General features: G+C 46.9%; 1 protein-coding gene across 3 annotated transcripts in view; it reads right to left on the bottom strand.

Moving 5' to 3' along the window:
- Positions 1-6,931, bottom strand: part of SLC16A14 (solute carrier family 16 member 14) — a 38,045-nt gene extending 31,114 nt beyond the window's left edge. For 2 of the 3 annotated variants that reach the window (XM_072719313.1, XM_072719316.1), the window contains exon 1: positions 619-791. The gene's annotated coding sequence lies outside the window, so the exon portion shown is untranslated. Of the gene's footprint in view, positions 1-618; positions 792-6,519; positions 6,599-6,814 lie in introns of those variants that run through there. The other variant, XM_072719315.1, reaches the window with a different exon arrangement.
- Between the last annotated feature and the right edge of the window lie 9,471 nt (positions 6,932-16,402).

Raw genomic sequence — 16,402 nt, 5'->3', positions numbered from 1 at the left:
GGTGGGGGGGGCAGCCCTGCGCGCCCCGCTCCCGGGCTCCGCGGTCTCCCCCCTCCCCCGCGCCCCGAGCGCCGCACCCCGCGCACCCGCGTCCCCCGCGGGCTCGGAGCCCTCCGCACCCCCGCTCGCCCGCGGTCCGCCCCGCTCCCCGCCGGGTTCGAGGCCCCAGCTGCGCCCGGGCAGGCGGGAGCGGGGCCCGGGGAGGGGGAGCCCGGGGAGGGGTCCGGGGAGCGGGGCCCGGGGAGGGGGGCCCCGGGGAGGGGGGGGTCCGGGGAGGGGTCCGGGGAGCGGGGCCCGGGGAGGGGGGCCCCGGGGAGGGGGGGGGCCCGGGGAAGGGTCCGGGGAGCGAGGCCCGGGGAGGGGGGCCCGGGGAGCGGGGCCCAGGGAGGGGGGCCCGGGTACGGGGGCCCGGGGAGGGGTCCGGGGGTCCGTGCGCCCCGGCGGCCGCGGGAGCGGAGCGCGCGTCCCCGCCCGCAGCTCGCGCCCCCCGCGCCCGCGCAGCCCTGCCCGCCGCCGCCCGGCAGCCCTCCCGGGCCCGCCCCGGGCCTGCGCCGCGCGCCCCCCGAGCCCCCCGCGGGCCAGGGCGGCCCGGGTGCAGCGCGGCCTCGGGGTACTCACCGCCCGCGCGGCGCGGGGCTGCGGCCTCACCGGGCTGCCGGCCCCGATGCCCGCACCCGCCGGTGTCCTCGGCGCCCCCCGAGGCCCAGCATCCCGGCCCCCGCGCCGCCCGCTGCCAGGCCGGGGAGCGCCCGCCGAGCTGGTGCGTCCCGAGGCGCGCGAGCCTAACCCGGGCTTCCTTCCAATCCGTGCAATTTCAAATCTCCACGCTCGTTCATTGCTATACCGGCTAATTCTGGTTTGGCAGGAAAAAATTGCAGTCATCTCACGTGCACACTCTTGTGGCCGGTTGAAGTTTAGGGCTTTGGCTCAGGCGGAGGCTCTGCACGTTTCTAGACCCGAGGGGAGGCTCCGAAACCTCACCCCACGCGCGAGGGGGGGGGGGGCAGCGTCTACCCTTTGACCGAGAGCAGCGGGGGACTGAGGAGCAACCCCTCACCCGGGGCTGGACCGGGAAATACGGCCCTTTGCATAAGGACCAGCCCCCCCACTGCCCCCCCCCCCCCCCAGGTCTCCTTGGCCGGAGAGGCCTGAAGATCCCCAATTCCCGGCCCCACTGCAGGGCCCACCCCTCATCGCTGTTTTTCCGGGGTCAGCCCCTTGCGTCTTACAATCCCAGGGCACCAGGCACACACGTGTGTCATGCATATGTACCCTGTTCCCAATGAAATTCTTTGCCCACGGGAAGTTTTCAATGTTTGTTAAGTGAACAGGAATAAGGGGCGCCCGGGGGGGCTCAGGGCTTGAACACCTGCCCTGGGCTCAGGTCGTGATCCCGGGGTCCTGGGATAGAGGCCTGCCTGGGGCTCCCCGCAGGGAGCCTGCTTCTCCCTCTGCCTATCTCATATATAAATAAATAAAATCTTTAAAAAATAAAAAAGAGTGAACGGGACCAAATGAAACCAGTGCTCTTTGACCTCAGCCGAAGGATTTTTATAGTAGTTTTCTACTGCTGTTGTAATAAATTACCACATTTAGTGACCGGAGAAACAAATTTAGTAGCTTCCAGTTCTGGAGGTCAGAAATCTGAAAGGGGTCTTACTGGGCGGAAACCAAGGTGTTGGCTGGGTTGTGTGCCTTCTCCCGGTTCTAGGGAAGACCCACCAGGTTGAGAGGGTGCCTACATGCCTTGGCTTGGGGTCACTGTTCCTGTCTTCAAAGCCAGGGGCACTGCATCATTCCGGGCCTTTCTCTTTGGGTCACATCACCCTCTGTCTCAGGGCACCCTCTGTCTCCCTCCTCCACTTCTAAGGGCTCTTGGGATTCCATTGGTTTACCCAGTGATGATTGGATTATTGGATAATCCAAATAATCTCCCTGTTTTAAAGTCAGCTGATTAATAATCTTAATGCCATTTGCAACCTGAATTCCTCTTTCACCATGTGAGGTACTATATTTACGGGTTCCTGGGCTTGGGATGTGGACATCTCTGGGCCACCATTATTCTGCCTATCACAAATTTCTGTCTTCTTTTCTTCCTTCTTTGCATGTCTCGTTTTCTTTTCTTTCTTTCTTTCTTTCTTTCTTTCTTTCTTTCTTTCTTTCTTTCTTTCTTTCCTTTCTTTCTTTCTTTTTTTTTTGCAGGAAAGAATATTTACGTGTATCTCACATTGCCATTGATTATATCAAACCTTGATTAAAAACATAATTGAGAATATTGTGAGAAATTATGGCTAACTGAGGACATTTGGATGAAGCACGAGGCTTATGTGTTCCAAATGTTTTAATTTGCTGATGGGAACACGAGCAAATGGATGGGTAGTAGTCCTGTCTTCAGATATCACTCACTTCAAGCAGGCTTTTGACAGCAAGTCAAGATTGGGGAAGTGCCTCAAGTGTAGATTGGCCCATCTTGTTCCAAAAGAGGTTTGTGAGATTTTTACATCTGTCTTTTTCCCCCCTAACAAACTTTGTGCACTTATTGAGCTGTATAAGTGATGTAGTATCAACTGTACATATTTAAATGTATATGTTCAAATTTGATGAGTTTTACCATAAGTCTGGGAAACTATCACCTCAATCAAATAGCTCCAGAATTTTCCTGGTGCCATTTGTAATCCACGCCTCACCGGGTCCCCAAATCCCCAGGCAACCTCTCATCTGCTTTCTGAGAAGCTTCTGCTCTGGACCATGTGTAATGCACATCTGGAGGGCCCAAAGAAGATTTTCTTTTCTTTTTTTTTTTTTTTCAGCTTTACTGAGGTATAATTGACAAGTAAAACTGCATCTATTTAAAGCGCACACTGCCATGACTCGATGCACAAGTACATCGTGAAGTGATTGCCGCAATCAAGTTAATTCATACATCCATCGCTTCATATAGTTACCTTTTCCTCTGTGGTGAGACAGCTTAAGATCTACTCTCTTAGCAAATTTTACATATACAATCCAGGGTTGTTAACTATAATCACTAGGCTGTACATTACAGCCTCGGAACATAATCATCTTCTAATTCAAAGTTTGTACCCCTTGACCGACAGGTCCTCACTTCTGCTGTCTCCCGACCCCTGGCAACCAGAGAAGCATTCTACCCTGTGTTTCTCAATATTCAACTTTAAAAAAATAAAGTCTACATATAAGTGGGATCATATAATATTTGTCTTTCTCTGTCTGGCTTATTTCATTTAACATGATGTCCCTCAGGTCCATCCATGTTGTCACAAATGGTGGGATGTCTTTTTCAGTTATAGCTGAATAGTATTTCATCTTCTTTAAAAGGCTTTTTAAAAGATTTCATTTCTTTATTCATGAGAGACACAAAAAGAGAGAAGCAGAGGCAGAGGGAGAAGCAGGCTCCTTGGTGGGGAGCCCGATGTGGGGCTCGATCCCAGGACCCTGGGATCACACCTTGAGCTGAAGACGCTCAATCACCGAGCCACCCAGGTGTTCCTATTTCATCTTCTTTATCCATTCATCCCTCAACTTACACTTAGGTGGTTTCCATAGCTTGACTACGTGAATAATGCCACAGTGAACATGGACATGGAGACACACTTCTTCAATATACTGATTTCATTTCCTGTAGAAGGCTTTCTGGTAAATTATACTCCTTCACAGTGTCACCGCTCTTACCTGCCTAGAGGTCCCTCACTGACACAGGTAGCTTGAGAGCAGGCCCAGAGCAAAGGGCCTAACTGCGATCCCACGTACCAGTTGGTACATCAGAGTGATGAATGGTGATGACTCATGAGCCCTGGAAGGACATTTGGGTGCATTTATAAGAGCCCAAGGCAGCCCTCGCTGGTTTTTGTGTCCTAGTTCTTGAAGCACTGACACTCCTGGCGGTTAGGAAGCTGATGCCTTGGGTATGAGCCCCAGCAGATGTACAGCAGTCTGGGTGCAGAGAAAGGTATGGCCACCACAATGTCCACATAAAATGGCATTTTATCAAGGATGCTGGATCAGTCTTAAAGTACAGTGACTTGGTTAATGCCATAACAGCCTGTCCTGTGTATTCTAAACCACGTCCATGGCAAATGCCAAAAGAATCTGGGGCCATTCCCTGGAGTTCCCTGCCAGCAAAGGACTGGCAAACTGATTATGGCGGTCCCTTCCCTCTGAATGAGGGTTCTAAATGTGCCTTGGTTTGCAAGGACACTACCTCTGGCCTAAGTCAAACTTTCCCTGTTGCCATGCAAACCATGCTGCCCCTGTCAGGGGATCAGAGAAACTGAGTACCATGTATGGATACCCTCAGTGAAGAGATAGCAATCAGGGGGCACTTGTCAAAGGTCATGGTGTGCAGAGTGGGTGGTAAAGCATGACATTGAGTGGAGGTTCCATCTCCCCTCCAACCCACAAACAGCACAGCTGGTAGAAAGAAAGAAAAAAATGGACTATTAAAGCAGCAGACGAAATTGTTAAGGGCTAAAACCACCTTGGCTGAGTGGACTAAAGCATTGTCCTAGGCCTAAATACATTTATTTATTTATTTAAAGATTTTATTTGCTTATTTATTCTAGAAAGAGGGCCCGTATGAGCTGGGGGAGGGGCAGAGGGAGAGGGAGAGAATCTCAAGCAGACTCTATGCTGATCCTGTTGTGGGTCTGGTTCCCACGACCCTGAGACCATGACCTGAGCTGAAATCAAGTGATGGAGGCTTAACTGACTGAGCTGCACAGGGCACCTGTTTATTTTTAAGATTATATTTCTTTATTTGAGAGAGAGAAAGAGAGAGAGAGAGCATGAGTAGGGGGAGCAGCAGAGGGAAAGGGGGAAGCAAATGCCCCACTGAGCATGGAGCCCCATGTGGGACTCAAGTTAGGACCCCAGGATCACGACCTGAACCAAAGGTAGAGGCTTAACCAACTGAACCCCAGCGGCCCTACGCTTAAATGGGCCTAATGCCTATTGTCCCATATACCAGCCTGGGGACCTCTGTTGAGGAATCCAGTGCCCTGAAGGTATGGAAGTCAGCCAGTCATTGCCCCAACTCTCACCATGATTGCCTGCTCTGCTGCTGAGAACACCAAGCCCAGCCACATGGAATGGAATTATCTACTGAAATGTGCAATGGGATGTCCTATTGGGGGGGAGTGAGTTACTTTGCACCCCTGAATGAGGGGGAATCCCACAGGGATCCCACTGTCCTGAAGCAAGCTAGACCCGTTAAAATGCACTGCGCCTGGGGTGCCTGGGTGTTGTGTGTTCATATCTGATGAGTCTGATACTACATCATCTTTATTAAATCACATGGGGACACAAGTGAACGCCTTGAGACATCCGACCCCCAGCTTAGGGGACTTGATATCATGGGGCAATGATCATGGGGCTCATATCATGGTTTGGATCATGAGGCTCTTAGTTGAAAAAGTTGTCTCCAATTTGGGGGACCATAGTTTTACTGTGTGTTTTCTCTTAGTTTTACTCTCTGTTTACTCTCTAGATGACAAAGGAGCCATCTCCAGGCTACTGAAATCACTCTTGAACACTGAAGGCCATTGCAGAAGAAGGGGGCATATGGATAATAAAAGCTGGTCACAAGGTGTAGAGTGTTGGGGAGGTCATTGAGAAGACGAGAGCACCTGTGAGATGAGATCCATGAGCTGGACCTGGGTACTTGGAGACCTCTCATCCATCCCCTGTCCTTGAAATGTGGGTTCTGCTTGCTTTTCCCATTCCCCAAGGCTGTTCTGAGGACATAGTCTCAAGAGTATGTAGCGTTGAGAACACCTGCACAGTATATGTGACAGAACCCAGCTAAGGCCTCTATATAGACTTTTACGATTTGGCAGGCAGGTGTGAGGAGCCACTCGTCTTGCTGCCGCCCAAGACAAGCCTCATACATAAGTTCTCTTTGCTTCTTAAAGCTGCCACCTCCCAACATGGGGTGGCTTGCCTCCTTGTCGGTGTCTCTCTCTGGCCTCCATGCTTACGGGGGCTGGTTTCAGATTACAGAAAAGCTCCCAGGAGGTTTGCTGACCAATAAGCTGTACTGAGAATGGGTTCTGATCTCAGCATGATGGTAAATCCATTTCTATGTACTTGAAGCCCCAGATACAATTAATTACATAATTCTGTTCTTTAAGTGCCTTCCTTAGCCTCATCTGAAGCAATAATATCCATGAAATCATGATTGCGATGTGCTACTTGTATACTCGTCTAATGCATATCAATAGAAAAGCCTAATTATTTTAAAATTCATCAGCCTGTGTCTTTTTTTTTTTTAAGATTTTATTTATTTATTCATGAGAGACACAGAGGCAGACACATAGGCAGAGAGAGAAGCAGGCTCCCTCCGGGGACCCTGATGCAGGGACTTGATTCCAGGACCCCGGGATCAGGACCTGAGCCAAAGGCAGACGCTCAACCACTGAGCCACCCAGGCATCTTGATCAGCCTGTGTCTCGCTTTGTGGTTTGGGCAACACCCCTCCCCCTTTCTCTCACTACCCACACATACCTGTCTAGTATTCCTGCTGAATCATTCCCAGTGATTGCCTGCAGGTCTGGTTCTTGCGTGAGAAGGCTGTTTGTTTGACCTAAGGGGTGTTAGAAGCAAGGACAGGAAGAGAAATCCTGAGCACTCAGGTCAGAATTTTCCTCCTGGTATAGGATCTTTCCAGACTTAATCCCAAAGCACCAACAAAATTTCTCCTGCCCCATAAGGTTTCAAGCTCATTTTTACCATGGATTCAAATTCAAGAACAGATCAGGGGTGAAATATAGCAAAATTGACAACACGTTTTTGCCTTTACCTTAGTTTTCCAAGTGTCTTGCATTTTCCTTGCTGATAGAAATAATCAGTATCCTCATGGAGTAGCATGTGACTTCACAAGAGTAGAAGTTCTAAAAATGCCAGGACACTGTCACTAACTTGGAAAGTAAACACTTTCCTCAGTTCATGGGCCTTGTATGATAATTTTGTTGGTTAATATTATACATGATTCTTAAAGAGTTTCAGGAAATCAGTGATGTTAGTAAGCAAATCACTAAACATTTTTTTTCTTGCAGCCACGGTGTTTCTTCTCTTATTCAATATCCATTTTCCTGAAAAGTTGCTTGTAGATCAAACCTTATTTTAAATGCTCTCAGGGAGTTCACTAATAGACATGCCTAATGAATCCTTCTGAGGCTAGATGAATACCCACATGCTGATATATTTATTGTTCATTGTTTCATAGGTTTAGATTTCATTGTTCTAAACTTCATTGTTTCATAGGTTTAGATTTAAATTTTATTACTTCCCTTAAAGCACAGTGCACTTGTAATTTATGCTATTTTAAAAATATTTTGTGTGTCCAGAGATGGATCATTGACATTAAACATTCATGCTCTATGTTCAAAAGTCAACTCCACATCATATTCTTTGAGAAGGTCACTAATGAATAGGATTAAGTCTGGGTCTCCGTGAACCGAGAAGAGAAAGATCTAGCATTTTGTCTTGTCACTTTTGACTTCGGTCTTTATTTGCAGGGGCAAATGTTTCTGATAAAACCAGTGGAAAAGAGGAGATGTGGATGCTGTGAAAGCAAACCTAGGAAACCGATTAGCGAGGGGTCATAATGGGCTGCAGCTCTTCAGCCCTTGGTGGCAGTGTTCTTGGACCTCTTTGTTCTCTCCTGCCCTCGAGCCTTCCTCCAATCTGGTTTCTGCTTGATTCTGGCTCATGTTGACTTGGCTTTGTGTCTGAGGTTTCCAGTTTTCCTGTTCACCTTGATGGCAAGCTGGACTTTCAGTGCTGTCTCTGGGACACCAGTGGATCTTCCAATCCCAGATGGTTTCTGTAACCTTGCTGGCCAGACAGGTTCTTCAGCTGGGCCGACATAGTTTCCTCTGCAAGAGAAGATCAGTTGATTTCAATATATTTTGAAGGCCAAAGGCCAGCGTTAGGAAACTCCTAGGACTGTAAACACCAGTGATTATGAAAACCAAAGAGCCTTCCTCTTCCTGGATGCAAAGCAGCAGAGCATGTGTGGCAGATGCCAAGAGCACACAGTGCATAGGTATTTAGGTTGTGAGGTGGGTCAGACCTGAGCTGGACCCTACTCATCCCCTCTGTTTTTATGTGGTCTGAGCATTAGCTTGACAGTAGATGTGATGATGGGACCAGCTCAAAGGGTTGTTGTGAGGATGAAGCAGGATAATGCACACAAAGCATGTGCTGGGCATGGAAGTAGGGCACTTCTTTCTCACGTAGTGACAATGGTGTCATCCCAACCCATTCTATTACAGAGGCAAGATAACCTGAGAGCAGCCCTTCTGAGAGGCAGCATAAATGAGTGGTTAAGAGCATAAATCCTGGAGCCTCATCACCTGGATTCAAATCCTAATATTCACTACCTTTTTCATCTCTTAATGAGGTTACTTAGCTTCTTTATATCTCAATGTCATCTTCTGTAAAATTGGAAGAGAGAAGGAGGAGGAAGAGGAGAAGAAGGGAAGGAGGAGAAGAAGAATATCTAGTTCTTGGGTTGTTGTGAGGTATAAATGATTTGGAGCATATAAAATCAAGTGACATATGCCTCCCAGTGGGATGCATTGAGAAAGGTAGCATGACTTCCGTGAGACTCTCCACGAAATACATACGAACTAAATCTCATTGTGAAGAAATAGCAGACAAACCTACATTAAGGGATATTCCAAAAAATAACTTCCTTGTACTCTTTAAGAAGGTGAGTGTCAGGGTACCTGGGTGGCTCAGTTGGCTAAGTGTCTGCCTTTGGCACAGGTCATGATCCCAGGGTCCTGGGATCAAGTCCTGCGTTGTGCTCCCCGCTCAGTGGGGAGCCTGCTTCTCCCTCTGCCTTTGCCCCTCCCCCTGCTCATGTGCTCTCTCTTTTCACTCACTCTCCCTCAAATAAATATATAAAATCTCAAAAAAAAAAAAAAAAAAAGGTGAGCGCCATGAAAGACAAAGACTTAGGAACAAGGAGCAGTCCAGATTAAAGTTGCTGAGACAGACATAATGACTCATGGTGATGTGAGATCCCGGATTGCTTTTACCAATCCTAGTGCTAAATAGGATTCAGGTCTGAATATTAGGTAACAGTGTTACAACTTTGTTAAATTTTTGATTTTGGCAATTGTACTTGGGTCACGTGAGAGAATGTCCTTGTTTTTAGGAAGTGCTCACTGAAGTATTTAGGAGTAAAGAAGAATTTTTTAAGTGTGAAAAGTCCTTAGAACAATGCCTGGCACTTAGGACAGGAGTGTTCCCTGTTATTTGCTAACTGAATTTCTTCCGGCTGAATTCCTTTTAGTATCAAGCAGTGCTATTGTGGCCTTCATTAACTATGTTGCAGGAAAACGGCCTAATCTCACTGCTTTTTCTCTTCCTGTTTCTCAGCCTTTGGTTTTGGATCTTATGCAGGCCCAGAAAACGTAGAAAAGCTACAAAGCATTTCCTTTGCAGACTGACCATCTCTGCATTCTTGTTGACCTCTGTGTGCAAATTGGCTTAGGAACAGACCCATGAGGGTATTATGCTGAGTGAAATAAGTCAATCGGAGAAGGACAAACATTATATGGACTCATTCATTTGGGGAATATAAAAAATAGTGAAAGGGAATAAAGGGGAAAGGAGAGAAAATGAGTGGGAAATATCAGAGAGGGAGACAGAACAGGAGAGACTCCTAACTCTGGGAAACGAACTAGGGGTGGTGGAAGGGGAGGTGGGTGGGGGGTGGGGGTGACTGGGTGACGGGCACTAGGGGGGGCACTTGATGGGATGAGCACTGGCTGTTATTCTATATGTTGGCAAACTGAACACCAATAAAAAATAAATTTATAAAAAAAAAAAAAAAAAAGGAATGGACCCATGACCCAAACCAAAGTAACCACCCCCATCCCAGCACTTTGGCTTCACTACTGGAAAAGAGGCATTCTCTCCTGGCCTCACTAAGCTTGTGGGACCCACATTTCAAATCGCTGGGGGGAGCTTTTGCTACTACATGGGACGTGGGGGTGGTGCACAATCTAAGGCTGGAGAGAACAGAAGCATGAGTTGGAAACACAAAGAAATGATGCCTTCCTTGAGCATCTGGGCCTAGCGGAGCTTTCCAGAATCTGTGCTTTTCGTTACGTGAACCAACTCGTGCTCCTGAGTCAGTTTGGGTTAAGATCCATCCCTTACAAGGACAAGGAAACTGAATGACATGGGGTCTGTGTGCCTTGTATTACTATCGATTCCATGGCTCCCATGGGCGTGACTCTGGGTAGCCCCGGTGCCTTGGGAATGAGCACTTGGAATGCTTGCCATGGGTGGGTTGGAGGTCCTGCTCTGTTCCTACGGACACTGGGGAGCATCCTTTGGTTCACTACTCTTGTTCTACTTCTTTCTCTAGATGTCAACTTTCTCTAATTGCCGACAGCAAAATAGTCGCTGTCGGTAAACATCTTTTCATTGGTTTAGCCCAGAACCATGGCTCATCTGCTCCCTTTTCCTTACAAAAACTTCACTTTGCGGATTCGAAGGGTGTACTCCTGGCATGAAATTTGTTTTGCCTCAGGGCATTTAAAATAGCACCACTGATCAGTAGTAGATACTTTATGTTTTATTTAAATTTAACAGAAAACCCAGGGGCCTGAGAAGCTCCAAAAGGATGAGATTTGCAGGGGGCATTTCATAAACTGGGAGGAAGAACAAAGGAAAGAAAGTCTCAGCACGAAGGCCTGAGGTTCAGAATTTAAATGACATCTATGAACAGGGACAGTCCAGAGCAAAGTTGTCAAACAAATTAAGTGTCTCTGGAGCCCAACCTGTTCTCAGTTCAGTGGCCTATCTCTCCTCTCCCTCTGCTCCCTCCTTCTTGCTCAGCAAACCACCGATGTGACCTGGTCCTCTGATCGTGTCCAGCTGAGTCTCCCACCCCCTTAACCTTGACTGCTGGCAATGACGTTCCTCATCCTCTGTACAAACTGCCCACCTCCTGGGTCCCCAGTGTCTCAGTGGCCATTATTCTTGGTCACCCAGCTAGAACAGATGGGCATTTCATAGGTAAATTTCAGATCATGTCACCCCCTTCCATGTGAAGCACCTACATCCCACTGCCTCCCCCAACCAGCCTCAGTTTCCACCACTTAGTTCTCTGCCCTGCACGTCCTGGGCTCCAGGCAGACCGGAGTCTCTTTCTTCCTCACACCAGTCTCTGAATGTGGCTTCACATGTTGTACCTTTATGCTTTTTGTCATGCAATCCCCTTTTACTGGAACATTTTTCTCCCTGTATTTTCCTGTCGGTCCTCTCCATAACTCAAGGGCACCTGGACCCTATTCTCCCTCTTGATCTCTATCAAGTAAGGATATTCTTGAGCCTCTTGAACTAACCCATCACTTAGTCTATGGCTTCTCATTGCATTTATCACATCCTAGCTTGTAAGATGGCCATTCATCTCGTGTTTCAAGTTCCCCATAAGACTTTTCTCTGAGGGACCAGGTCTGTCTTGCTTCTCTTTGCAGAGCAGTGCAGTGAAATGGTAAAGATCATGGGCTCTGGAGCCAGGTCACCTGGGTTTGCAGTTTGGTTCTATCATTCACTAACTGTGTGACCTTGGGCATTTTGCTCAACATTCCGAGTAAATGGGAATAATGACAGCACTTGCCTCATTGGATTGTAAGGACTAAATAAAATAATATATGTAGAGAGACCAGAACAGTGTGTTGCACGGCATAGGTACTGCCAGGGTTAGCTATCATCATCATCATCATCATCATCATCATCATCAACAGCAGCAGTAGCAGCAGCAGCATATTAATTTCATTCATTCTACAAAATATTCAGAGTGCTGTTTCATGCAGATACTGTTCTAGGCAGTGGGATTATAGTGATGGTCCAGGTCGGATCTCTTCCCTTGTGAGGTACATGCTGGGGGAGACAAGAGCGGATGCAAGCAGACAAGTGGACAAATAGATGACCTAACTTCAGATTGTGATAAAGGCAGAGAAGTGATGGTGAAAAGATGACATGATAGAGACTTGGAGGCTTTGGGATGTATTTTTGATTACTGTTCAATGATACAACTGTAGATGTCTTGCATATTCCTAATACTCAAAAATATTTGGGAGAGATGAATACACACTGAGTTATAGTATTTCCCAGGGGCTGTGTTTATTCTTATTGATACTGGAATCTTGAGAAGCTCTTATGATTCAGTGGGTTGTAGGCATGACAGAAGGTGAGTGGGAGAAGGATATTCTGAGACAAGGTCCTCTTCTCTGTCTCCCTTCCCCCCTCATTTCTACACTGTAGCTCCCTTGATCTCAGGTCATGTCTGAGTTCTGATGAGATGGTCCTCAAGTTTAGACCCTTGGTTCTGGCTGAGTCATAGCACCAGACAACTGGCTTAGGTGTCACCAGTTGGGGGTCCCGGGGTGGTAAGGTGCTGCTTTGTGAACGTTGAAGGGGTGTGGCCAGTGCGATGCCCTTTTTATTTATTTACTCAGGCCCACAGACCATGGTAAGGATGTGTTCCTGGGATTCAGGATTATTTGCGCATAATTGATAGAACCAGCCCCCTCCCCCAACTCTATAGCATACTTGGAAGATTTTCTCCCCTAAAAATTACCTTCATGGACTCTGAAGAGCTTATCTTTTGAAGGCATTCACATCAGTTTTTACGATTCAGATGCCTTTGGAAAAGACCACACTTTCAACTGTAGGCAGCTGAATGCAGATGGGTTTCTCAGTTTCTAAGCAGAGCGGAGAGCTGAGGGAAAGAGACACAGGGCAGGGCATTTTGATGTAGAATAAATGTATCAAGAGCATGAAATGCTCTGGGAGCATTGGTGGCATCTCAGATAGGGAACATCAGACAGAGCACCCAGGGGTGAAGAGGGCCAAAGCCAAGAAGGAGCACATGTGCAGAGAAGGGTGAGATAAAGGAGCAGCTGAGGCAAGCTTAGTCTGTGTCACATCTGGCTGCAGGCTACCCATGCAGTGAATGGAAGGCCTGAGGCCCCTGTACTCAGAAGCTCTGTGTGAGTCTCATATTGAGATTGGAAACAATTCTGTATCCTTTACCTTCTGAAGTAGTTCTTCACATAGTAGGCAAACCACATTTAATTATGAGTTCCAATGAGACATTATCTGTCCCAGACTGTCTTCCAGTCCTTTCTGGGGATAGCAAGGCTAATATTCAGCTGGTGTTCCTAGTATGGCCGTACAGGGCGTTAAAATGCTGACACATAAGGATTGCTGACGTGGAATGAGAGGACCCTAAACTCACTCCATCCCATGGATACATCCACATGGTGTATCTAGGGATACACCCACTAGATAACATCCACAGCCATGTAGAAAACCCAGAAAACACCCCAAAGACTGGCAGAATAAACTCTCCACAGATAAGTGTAGAGAAGAGCCCACTCTGAAGAGGGTAGGAAGGGTGGAGATGTAGGTAGGAGCTAACTGGACCCTCACATCCAGCACTCCAGGCATAGGGAACCCATATGGGGAAGACAAATCCCCATGACATTTGGCTTTGAAGACCAGAGGGGTGTAATTTCACAAATTCTCACAATCAGTGGGGCTTACCACCTGGAACTTCCAAAATCAGCAGGCTGTGCTCTGGGGGAGCTAGAAAGGAGAAAGGAAACTGAGTCCCTGCTGTTAAAGAGACAATACAACAAATAGCACTACAGAGATATAGCATAGAAGCAGCAGTTTGGAAAACACCTGGGCTATACAAGAGGGTGACTTTTTGTTTTTTACTAATCTCAGAGCATGTGCTGGAGGGGCAGGGATCATTAGAAGACTTCTCCCGGAACAAAGGAGCTGCCTGGCAGCGTTTCCCTCCCCTGCTGCCTAGCCAAGATACACCTGTAGGAATACTTGCTACTTAACTTGCTAACGGTGCCCTCTACCCCTTTGTTCTCCTGCAGACATACCCTCTCTGCCCAGGCCTTGGCTCCAGGCCCCCTCCTACAAACCTGCTAACACTACAAGCTCTGCCTTCTCCATTTTCTGTGGACTTGTCCCCTCCAATAAGCCATTGGCTAGAGCTGGTCTAAAGTGATGCCACAAACCTGGCAGTGTGCAAGCAGCCCCAATAAAGGTCAGCACCCCTCCAACTCCTACCCTGGGGAGAGGGGAAGATAACCATACACACACCAGTTTGACTACAGCAGTGGGCTGGAGGCAGACATCTGATCTGACTGCAGGTCTTGCTTACCAATGAAAGCTTTTCAGGGTACAACATGAGAAAAACACCCTGCAGTTCAGTACTACTGCATGTTTTTTTCTTTTTAAAGATTTTTATTTATTTATTCATGAGAGACATAGAAAGAAGCAGTGACACAGGCAGAGGGAGAAGCAGGCTCCTTGTAGGGAGCTTGATGCAGGACTCGATCCCCAGACCTGGGATTGCACCCTGAACCAAAGGCAGATGCTCAACTGCTGACCTACCTAGGCATCCTAGTACTATTGCATCGTTGATAAATACCTGGTCTGACTCAACTCAAGCCCAAGGTGGCCCCAGAATGGCCCAATAACAACACAGGGACCAAATCTTGCCCACAGCAGGCAAAGACAGCCATTGCAAATGAATGGGCTGAAGGCAAAAGTGGCTCAGCCACAATAGTAGGGTGCATGAAACACACAGGACACACTCCTGAAGTGCCAAGTTGTAGTGAACAGAAGAGAGGGTACCACATGACTTCTTCTTCATAAGGTCAGTACTTTCAACAATCGGTGATACAGCTGACTTTCCTAACAAATAGAAACAGACACAGAGAATTAGACAAAATGAGGAGACAGATGAATATGTCCCAAATGAAAGAACAGGACAAAATCACAGCAAGAGAGATATGGAGGGAGATAAGTAATATGCCTGATAGAAAATTTAAAGTAAGGATCATAAAGACACTCAATGAGCTTGATAAAAGAGTGTAAAGCCTCAGTGAGACCTTTATCTTATTTATTTATTTTAAAATATTTTATTTATTTGAGAGAGAGAGAGAGAATGAGTGGGGGCAGGGAGGAAGAGCAGAGAGAAAGGGAAAAGCAGACTCCCCACTGAGCAGGGAGCTCAGTTCCAGGACCCCGAGATCATGGCCTGAGCCAAAGGCAGACACCTAACTGACTGAGCCACCCAGGTGCCCCTCATTGAGACCTTTAACAAAGAGATAGAAAACATAAAAAAGGACCAACCATAGATGAAGAACTCAATAACTGAAATTAAAAATATGCCAGACATAATAAATAGTAGACTAGAGGAGCAGAAGAATGGAGGACAGAGTAGTGGAAAGCAATCAAGCTGAGCAGGTGAGAGAAGAAAAAAAAACAAAATGAAAATAAATTTACAGAATTCAGTGACACCATTAAGTGTAATAACATTCATTTTTACATTATAGGGATCCCAGAAAGAGAAGAGGGAGAAGGGGGGGCAGGAAATTTGAGGAAATAATCATTGAAAACTCCGAGTCTGGGGCAGGAAATGGAAATCAGGATCCAGAAGGCACAGAGAACCCCCAACAAAATCAACCCAAGGAAGGCCACACTAAGACATGTAGTAATTAAAATGGCAAATAAAGTGATAAAGAGAGAATTTTAAAAGAAGCGAGAGAAAAGAAAATGGTTATGTATAGGGGAAACCCCATTAGGCTATCAGCTGATTTTTCAGTAGAAATTTTATAGGCTAGAAAGGAGTGGCATGATTTGAAGTGCTAAAAGGAAAAAAAAAAACTGCAACCAAGAATACTCTATCCAGCAAGGCTATCATTCAGAACAGAAAGAGCTTTCCAGATAAACAATAGCTAAAGGAATTCATGAGCACTAAACCAGACCTACAAGAAATGTTAAAGGAGACTCTTTGAATTGGAAAGGAAAGACCATAAATAAGAATAAGAAAAATAGGAAGCACAAAAGCAGTAAAATTAAATGTATCTATAAAAACCAGGTAATGGATTCACAAAATAGAAAGACATAAATTATGACATCATGCACTTAAAACATGGGGGCTGAAGGAGAGGAATAAAGAATGGTGTCAAACTTAAATGACCATCAACTTAATATAGACTATGATATACATAAGATGTTATATACAAACCTAGTGTAACCACAAATAAAAAACCAGTAATAGATATGCAAATAATAATAAGAAAGGAATCCAAGCATATCACTAAAGGAAGCCAGCAAACTGAGAGTAGAGAGCAAGAGAAGAAAGGAACAGGGAAGGGGCAACTGGGAGGTTCAGTCCGTTAAGCATCTGCTTTTAGCTCAGGTCATGATCTCAGGGTCCTGGAATCGAGTCTCAAGTTGGGCTCCCTGCTCAGCGGGGAGTCTGCTTTTCCCTTGCCTCTGCCTCTCCTCACCACTAGTGTTCTCTGTCTCTCAAATAAATAAATAA

This window comes from Vulpes vulpes, chromosome 9, assembly GCF_048418805.1.
Source record: "Vulpes vulpes isolate BD-2025 chromosome 9, VulVul3, whole genome shotgun sequence".
Classification (NCBI taxonomy): domain Eukaryota; kingdom Metazoa; phylum Chordata; class Mammalia; order Carnivora; family Canidae; genus Vulpes; species Vulpes vulpes.
This window is presented reverse-complemented; position numbering and strand designations above follow the sequence as displayed.